At 34.5% G+C, this 9,967-nt stretch overlaps 2 pseudogenes; both read right to left on the reverse strand.

Moving 5' to 3' along the window:
- Positions 1–1,053: 1,053 nt before the first annotated feature.
- LOC111732374 lies at positions 1,054–1,172 on the reverse strand (annotated as a pseudogene).
- A 2,413-nt stretch (positions 1,173–3,585) lies between these two features.
- LOC111732377 lies at positions 3,586–3,700 on the reverse strand (annotated as a pseudogene).
- Between the last annotated feature and the right edge of the window lie 6,267 nt (positions 3,701–9,967).

A 9,967-nucleotide genomic window follows, 5' to 3' on the forward strand; every position in this document is an offset into this window, starting at 1 on the left:
GCCGATTCCAAGTGTTTTGTCCCACATCCCCACCATTTTCAGATTTTTTTAGTTTCTGCCAATATATTACATGTAAACAGATATCTCATTTTAGCTTAAAATTGCACTTCTCTGATAAATCGTGATGTATTTTCATTTGTTTTGAGTCATTCACGTGTCTTCTATGAACTGTCTTATTATGTCTTTTGCTCTTTTATCTATTGGATTTATCCTCACTTGTGTTTTAAAAGTTTTTATATATTCTTCATATGATTTCGTTGCTGAAAAGTTTTAATTCGAATGTAATTAAATTTATCAAAGTTTCTTCTAATGGTTTTAGCTTCTTTATTTGCTTTAGGGATTCCCTCCCTAGTCCAAGGTTAATTGCTAAAATTTTGTCTTACACATTTGCCTTTAATGTGTCTAGAATTTATTTTTATTTATTATGTGACATAAGAATCCCATTAAATATATTATTTCAGATAAGCAGCTATTATTGAATAGTCTGCCCATGCTCTACAGTCTGAAAAACCATCTCATTTGTATACCACATTCCCAGGTGTGCATGGATCTGACCTTGACTACTTTTTTCTGTTCTATTTTTCACCTTCCTATCATTTAACAAAAAGTACAACACCTTAGTTGCTACGATTCCTATATATTTTTTTATACAAAGCGTGAATGTTCCCCCTACTTACTCATATAGTTTAGAATCAGCTTTTTAAGTTAAAAATATATATACTGGCATTCTGGTAGAAATTACGTGCACTTAATCTAATGTCTTCATATGATTAACATATATATATCTGTTAATATCGTTATAACACCTAATGAGCATTTTATATCTTTCTAGTCAATTTAGGTCTTATTTAATATCTTTCAACAGTTTTATATTTTTTTCCATAAGAGTGTGACATATCTCTGTTACATATATTCACAGGTATTTATTTATTACTGTTTTTGTTATGCAAATAGTTTCTTTGTTTAATAATATTCACGTGCTTTTAATAGTGCAGATATATTCTTTGATGTTTTAGAGGGGTTTTTTGTTGTTGTTGTTGTTGTTTTTTAAAATGCCTACAGCACCCGACATTCCCAGGCAGTCTTCCATCCAAGTACTAACCAGGCCAGACCCCGCTTAGCTTCCGAGATCAGACGGGATCGGGCGTGATCAGGGTGGCATGGCCGTAGTGATGTTTTAGTGTTTTATTGCTATCACTATGCTAAAATTTTTCTTTTTATAGCATAAGTAGAAATGAAGTTCATTATTTTACATCAATCTTACTTTTTCCTTAATAAATTTCCTTAGTAAATTTGCTATTTTATTACTTTTAGTAATTTGTAAATCCTGCGGAATTTCTCTTTGAAATGTTCTCACATCTGTCCCTTCCCTCATGACTAGCTAGCTTGCACACTCAGTGCACTCTCTTATACCAGGCCTCGGTTCACATTGGGCCTGAATTTCCGGAAGAGTTTTTCGAATCTATCCGTTGAGGGGGAAAAACAAAAAACAAAAAACATCCATCTAGTGCTTCACCAAACTCTGATGTAGTCTGTAGAGAATTTCTTAATGAATGGGTACAGGCCTCGCTCCCTGATAATCGATGTCCAATGGCTGAAATTCATATCCCATCAGATTTCCTTGCCTCTCACACTTAACGTTCAGTGAAAAAGCTTTCCTGGCCCATTTCTGCAGTCTGTCTCCATCCTGTATCTTCTCCTCCATCAAACCAGCAATGGTCTTTGCCAACTCTATCCGCTCACTCCCACCCGCCACACCTACTTCCCCCTCTGCTCGCTTCTATTTTAAGCATCGGTCCCTCCCTTCTAATGTTTTCTGTACTTCCCATATTAAAAAAAAAAAACAATACTCTTATTTTTGAAACCCAAATTGAGCCCCACTTCTACCTGAGGTTTGTCCTACGTTCCCATCCGCACTGATAACTCACATCCTGAATTTCTTAGTAATGACTCTTTGAATTCTTATACTGTTAGAATACAGCGTAATGTGCTCTTTTCCCATTCTTATGTTTCATCTGTCAAAAATAATTTATTGAGCTCCTAACATGTATCAGACACTGGATCCACAACCAAACCTCTTTGATGTGTTTCCAACGTGACACTACATTTCGAAGATAAATTAATACATTAACCTTAAAAGTAAGAGCTGCTCAATCAATATCTGTTTTACTTCCTTATTTACTACTCGATTCCTATGATAGAACAATTGTACACAGAATAAACATTTAATGTACATATTTATTTAATGAAAATCAATAAATACATTTTAAGAAAATGTATTTTCTTAACAACAACTCACTCCTGAAGGTGAAGTGAGTTGCATTTTTTCCTTTCTAAATTAGGAAGGCTTTATAAAAATGCTAAGTTTTCTTTGGAAAACTCTGTAGATGGTGTAATGAAAATGCCAGAATTTTAACGTATGTTTTGTTTGGCTTGTCTAATCTCTATTAATATAAGCTATTTTACTGCTAATCCACTTAACAAAATTCAGAATAAATCACCATGACTTTGTTTGGTGCTAACTCTAAGTGGGTTATTTTAACACTTCATTATATCTTGTTATTTCTCTCTCCCAAGCTCTATCAATAATGGGTATACATTCTTGTGATAGTCAAACACCTTATCTATAAAGAGAATATGTTACTTTAACATCTTACAGAAAACCAACCATTTACAAGGTATACTTTTGCAGCCCGCCTATTTACTTAAGAATCATAAAACTTGCTTCCAACTACCTCCTTTAAAACTGCAGTATTTCTAACTTCATTTATAGTTTAATCTGTTTAAACTTTAAGACAAGAAGCAGCCACGCATGATACAACACTTAGAATAAAATCCCTAAATGGAAAAAGATTTTGTAATTCCCAATATCCATGTTCATAATATAATTGAATGACAAACATTTAGATTTTAATAAAAGACAAATAATACATTTCTTCTGTCCATTTTAATTCAGGGAAGTAATAGATGTTAAAATTTATGTTTCCAATTATAGATCCTATCATTCTAGAAAACATGGCTGTAGATAGATAATTAAGCTTTATATAAATACCCTTACAAGTCCTGAAAATTTACAAACCTTTAGCTTATAGTCTCTTAATAACTTCTTATAAGTTAAAATTATTTTCTTACAGAATATAATGACTATGATATTTCCTCACATTTGTAGTTAGTGATATAATTTCTTTTTCTGTGATAATGAACATTTCTGCCATTTTCTTGTCTCCTTTCAAAAAATAACCCATGTAAAAAAGATATAAAAACGTCAATAAACCACCTTTGAGAAATGCTGACAGAAACCAAATTAGAACAACTGCTTAACTAAAAGTTTTGTCAGAGATGTTAATATTTTAATGTTTTATGAAATTTCAGGAGGGGTAAGGCTGTGTACAGGATTTCCTGAAAGATTAACCATGAAACCTCATTTTTAACTTAATTTTCTTATAAGACTGAAGTCATAGTTTGAAAAATTTGGGCATAGTGGAAATGTTATGGGTTTTGAATACCCGAATACTTCATTCAACTCACAACTCCTCCAGTTCTGCCTCTGATAGTTAATTTTCTTTTTATTATTATTATTATTAATGCCTACAGCACCTGGTCTTCCTAGGTGGTCTCCCATCCAAGTACTAACCAGGCCCGACCCTGCTTAGCTTCTAAGATCAGGCTTCGGCTTGTTCAGGGTGGCATGGCCATAGACCATGGACCGTGGCTCCACTGGGGCGCGAACCCAGGGCCTTCTGCGTGTAAAGCAGACATGCTAACCGCTACTCTTTGGAACCACGTCCTGATAGTTAATTTTGTGAGCCTTGATATCATCAAAAAATAAATGGAAATATTATAGACCTAACAGGGCCATTGTACAGATGCAGCGAGCTAATTCAATTAACTGAATTCCACAAACATTTACTTAGGTCCTAGGCAATGACCAGCACTTGGCGAGGAGCTAAAAAATAAAGAGATGAGCAAGACAGAACCTCAAGAAGTTTACTGTTATGCTGCCATGGGAAGTTCCCCTCTGGTCAGTCTTCTAAGCTCCCATTACTACTTTCTCTTCTGCTTCTCTCTTCCGTCTGTCAGCTCCAAACAGGTACAGTGCTAACCAGAGCAGTTTAGCTCTCAGTTTCCCCAAACCAACTATCCTGGAACATCCAAGACCCATGGATGGCCAAGAAAGAGCCATATATTCTGGGTATCTAGCCTTACAAACACGTGTGCACATGCGTGTGCGTGCGCGCATACACACACACACCCAAACAGCAAAATGTTGAAATTAGAGATTTTCTTGAACAGACTCCAGATCAAATTCTTAACAATTCTCTCATCCAGTTTTCTCATAGCTGGGGCGGATTAACTGAAATGTATTTTCTTGAAGGCCCATGTTCAACTGGAGGTGATTATTATTGTTATTTTGTCCATTTTCACTTGGTTATTTCTATATAACATTAAATCTTTTTCAGCCAAATATACAGTCTCAGAGAGTCAGCTCTTATTTTTAAAAATCAGCAGCTGTTCCTATTAATATAGTAATATATTTGAATAAAGGAAAGAAAAATACACATAAAACTGCAAATTAACAAAAAGAACATATTCGTACGAACATTAAATATTTCTTAAATAATAGATTAGAATGCACTCAGCTAAAAAAATTACCAGGTATTCCAATTCAAAATAAATGTGTAAATAGCTAGGATATCAAAGCAATAATGGTTGTTGCAAAGATTTAAAAAAATGAAGACATGTTCTCAACTTTAAAATAAATTTTATACTAATGATAAACAATTATTTATTGAAGCATTGCTGTGTGGTTAACATTGTTACAGGTTTTTTGTTTATCTTTGGTTTGTTTTGGAGGTGAGGGGAAAGATTAGAAGCTGCGTTTCAGATTAGAATTTTCAGAAAGAAAAAACTTCTTGAGAAACAGATATATATATATCACTCAGCCATTATGCAAATTTTGGTTGAGTTTTGTTTTCAAAGTTGATTGGTTATTGTAACTGGCCATAATAAAGGCAAAATCTTTTAAAAATTGTTTTGTAAGAAAAACAATAAAATAAGGCATAGCAAAATACACTAAATAATGAGTATCAAAATAAATTTTCTAATCAGGTCTGAGTTGACACAAAAATATTTCCAACAATATTCTCTTTCTACCACTACCTTATAGTCTGCTGTGGATTTGTGTAGCAGAATAAGCCTTGGGCACCCATGCCTTTATTCCAATCCATACAAATCCAGAAATAAGAATAAATCGAAAAGTAAGAATTATAAGGGCAAGATTGGATTCTTGAGTTAACAGGATTTAGAAAAAAGAGATTTTTTACATTAAATTTTACACTTATATCCAACTCTATCAAGAGTTTGAAAGTCATTTATAATTATTTTTTATCTTGCCAAAGGGAAAAACATTAGTCACTTCTTTTCTTTGGAGGTAATATATGGAAGGAAAAAACCTTTCTTCTCTCCTCTTAGGATTAATGACTGGGACTATGAATTAAAATGACAAGGAGAAAAGACACATAAATTTCATTGATGTTAGGAGAGTATCAGCTCAAAGCAGACAACCGGATTTGCCCAGGCACTTGGAAAATTCTGATCACCTGAGGCAATTCTAGAAGGTCCTTCCTCCACTGCATTCACCTGAATTTTCAAATATCTCACATCAAACAAATATTCCACCTGTTCAAAACATGACTCACAATGTCCGAAAATGCATCAGTGTGAAGTAAACACCCAGGAGGAGGAACCTGCTTTTTCCTGTTTCACACATCCTTTGTGGTGCTGTGGGTCCCAGAATAAGGTTGGCTCATCTAACCCAGTACCATGTGGAAATTGGAGATTGTAGTTTCTCCTTCTCTTCCACCTTTACATCTAACTCCTCAAACGTCGACTGCCTCTTGTTAACGAATCTACAAGCAATACTGTTGGCAAGCAGGTCTAAGGAAACAATTTCCAGGGTTTACTCTCCTTTAGTGGAGGTGAGAGTTTAGAAAGGTGAGGGTAATAAAGATTATCGGTAAATACATTCTGACATGTTATATAGGTATGATTTAGAGTTTTCAGAACAATTCACAAATATTATCAAATTCCTTGACAGTTTTTGTTCTAACCCACAAAACATCGGAGTTGTTTTTTTAAAAAAATTACTTTATCCTTTTCGTGGAACCTTTTATTTCTAATGGTACAATCACCAAAACAAGTTTTCTAAAGTCAGAGTCTTAAGTGAAGAGGTTAGTAAGTTGGCTAAATCATGTGTGTACACTTACCCCAAAAGAGAACCCTGTGTTTTGACCAAAGAAGTCGGGACTGCCCACCAATGCAAGTACATACAGATTTCAGAAGCGGTGAAATACAGCAAGTAACTAGTGTTAAATTCACTGGGCCTCTCCCCTAGGCAGCCAGTGAACCAAAGGCTGGTGTTCTTCTAGGTAGTCCTTCTCAAAACTTTCCCTAATTTTAGGATTATAAAGTATGTAAGGATCACTTGTGCCTCTATAATACTGCATGTCAAAATCTGCTAGGATAATGCTATTAGGCTATAAATTAAAAATAATATTCCACAAATTACTACATCCTGTCACTTTTGTGTCCATCAACAAATGTGAAAACAGAAGCACATAATGCATTCACACGTCCTCTACTCTCTTCAGGCTGGCAGAGTCTTTATCAGTCAGCACACTCAGACTGCAATGTCAAAAGCAGTCTGCAGGATCCAATAGCAAACTACAGCTCAAACCAGGCCACAGTGTCTGTCTAGATAAGCGCACTGTCCATGTTGTGCAGGATTACAAAGAAACTACAGCTGCGTACAGCTTTAAAAGAATACCATTTCTGTCATTTTGAATCAAAGGGTGTGGGAGCAGATGGGTAATTACCTTAGATGAGAGAGAAGATCACGTGCAAGAGGAATTATCAGCGTCCGAGGACTAGGCAACACTCTATGAAGCAGATGAAGAATTTAGTTTTGATAACGACTTTTCTACTAAGCCTGTATTTTCTTAGTTTGAGGTTACTGCTGACAATTTAAGAACTGAACATCAACTCAAATCTCCAATGCATCCAGGATAAAGAAGTTATCGATTCAGCGCAGAGAGTGTACTATGTGTTGGGTTGGAAATTACAACCTGTATTGTCTAGGCTGTTGTAGCAGCTTCTGTCTACGGAGTGACTGGCAGTTAAGGTTACCAGCTGTTCTTCACATCTAGCCAGCGAAACAGGTCAGCAATTTTGCTCTGCTGTATAACAACAGAAACTTATTGACTATAGAATCCTTGGAACAAATATAGAAAAGAGTGTGTTATTTTAAGTATTTTGGAAGCTGTATGATAAAATATACATGTATATATGGATGTATATACATATATATGGATGTATATGTATAAAGAATTAAATGATGCTAGATAATTAGCCTCTTAATTTGCAAGATCCATTTAATGAACCTGCAAATTTCAAGCAGTATCAGAATGTCAATGTTTGAGATTTAGGGGTTAACAACTAAAGTGGTCGTGTGGGCTCTACAAATGCACTTTACCATAGTGATAGAGCCACATGAAGATATACGACTTTAAATTAAAATCAATCATGAGTAAGGTTGCCTATGTTGTTCTTCCACCCCAGATATGTTGGTTATTTAATAACACTCTTCTCGACATTTCTGTTTTCAGCTTAGTCATCTAAAGAGCTCAAAGGCAGCAACCCCATCTTTAAAATAAACAAAAAAAACCAGTTGAACGACTTGAAAAGTAATGACTTTTCTTTGACCTATCAGATAATTGAGGTCACATAGCAAATATCCATGTAGAATTCTAGAGAGTCAGGTGAATACAGAGAAACATAGCCCAGATCAACTCACCTGGATCAGAAACCACTGATGCCAAACCCTGCTAGGAACACTTAAATGGGAACTTCCATGAATTTCTATAGGCTGAATGTAGACCTGCTTGAGAGTGGAAAATACCTGAAGCTTTCAGTCACATGGGAACCCACATCTGTGTGGGTTTCACTGCCAGGGAACCCAGACGATCCTCATGACAATGAGCCAAGAGGGAGCCACTCAAGGCTCCGGCAGGAAGCTGTAAGAGCAGACATTTTTAAATATACCCAGAGTGTTTCCCATAATGAATGTTTGCTCTCTAATAAAAAAAATACTTTATCAGAGCCTCACGTCACCTAGGAGTAAGAGCGATTTGCCAAACTGGAGTTCCCTCTAGACGGCCTGCCTCACGTAAGGTAGAGAAAAATAAAGAAACACTGAGATACACTTATGAAGGTCACATTCTAGGCACACAAGCCTACTAAAATACTGAGAATTCATCAAAAATTATAAAACACTTCCCATCTACTCTTTACCATGACATCAAAGGGCTCTGGTATAATAACAGTGTATGTAGCTATAAGACTTGTATTACATACAGCCCAACTCCTAGAAAACTAGCATAAAACTTCACATTAAAAGCCTATTTACCTCATTCGTATTATTCAGTATGTCATATCCAACTTTCAACAAAATTATAAGACTAAATGTCAAGAAAAAATACCATCTGAAGAGAGAAAGCAAGCATCAGAACCAGACTCAGATATGACACAGAAGTTAAAATTATCAAACAGGAATTTAAAATAACTGTAATTACTATGATAATAATTCTAATTGAAAAGGTAGTCAACCTTTAATAACACATGAGTAATGTAAGCAGAGAGTTGAAAACTCTAAAAAGAATAAAAATGCTAGAAATTAAAAAACACTAACAGAAATGTAGAATGTCTTTGATGGGCTCATCAAGAGCATTAATGAACTTGAATATAAGTCAATAGAAACTTCACAGACTGAAATACAAAGAGAAAAGCAAATTAAAAAAATAGAATATGTAAGAACTGTGAGATCATTTTAAAATGCATAATATCCATGTAATAGGGATACCAGAAGGAAAAAAAAAGAGCAGAAAAAATGTTTGAAGTAATAATGGATGAAAACTTTCCAAAATTGATGACATATCAATCCACAGATCCAGGAAGCTCAGAATACCAAATACAATAATTATGGGGAAAAATCTACAGCTAAGCATGTTATGTTCAAACTATAAGAAAACAAGCACAAAGAGAAAGTTTCGAAAGAAGCCAGAGGTAAAAAAAAAACACCTTACCTACAGAAAAAAAGGATAAGACCGCCTACTTTTCATGAGAAACCATGCAAACTAGGATAGATTGCAGTGAAATATTGAATGTTAAAAGTAAAATTCCCCAATCTCGAATTCTATACCCAGCCAAATAATCTTCCAAGTGAAAGAGAAATAGACTTTCTCAGAAAAATTAAAAAAAAACTAATTACAAGCAAACCAGCCCCACAAGGTAAAGAAGTTAAGAGAAATTCTATGAGAAGGAAAATGCTATAGGTCAGAAACTTAAATCTATATAAATGAAGGAAAACAGTCAAAGAATAAAAGAAGGTAAATAAAATAATTTTTATTCTCAATTGATATTAGGTAACTTTCTCTTCAAAGTAATCATAATAACAATGTGTTATATGATCGTCTTACATGGATAAGTGAGCTGAATCATAACACTATCATAAGATATGGGAGTGAAGAACTGGCAATATTGTGTTATGTGAACTGCACTATCCATGACAGAGTATAATGATATTTGAAAGTGGACTTAGATTCTTCATTAGTGTATACTGCAATCTTCAAGGCAATCAAAAAATAATTTAAAAATCAAATATGCAAAGAGAAGAGAGAAAATGGAGTCATGTAAAGCATTCCATTAAAGTCAGAGAAGGCATAAAAAGAAAATTTAAAAAGAAATGAAGAACAAGGGCAACAAATAGAAGCAGTTACAAATACAGTACGAATTCACACACACACAATATAAATAAGTAATGAATATATAAATAAAAGGTAGAGAAGAGACACATTTCCATTGCAGGAGAATTCTGCATAATTTGTGCAGATATTCCCCTTCCAAGAGGGAG

Source organism: Pteropus vampyrus, unplaced genomic scaffold (assembly GCF_000151845.1).
Source record: "Pteropus vampyrus isolate Shadow unplaced genomic scaffold, Pvam_2.0 Scaffold451, whole genome shotgun sequence".
Taxonomy (NCBI): Eukaryota; Metazoa; Chordata; class Mammalia; order Chiroptera; family Pteropodidae; genus Pteropus; species Pteropus vampyrus.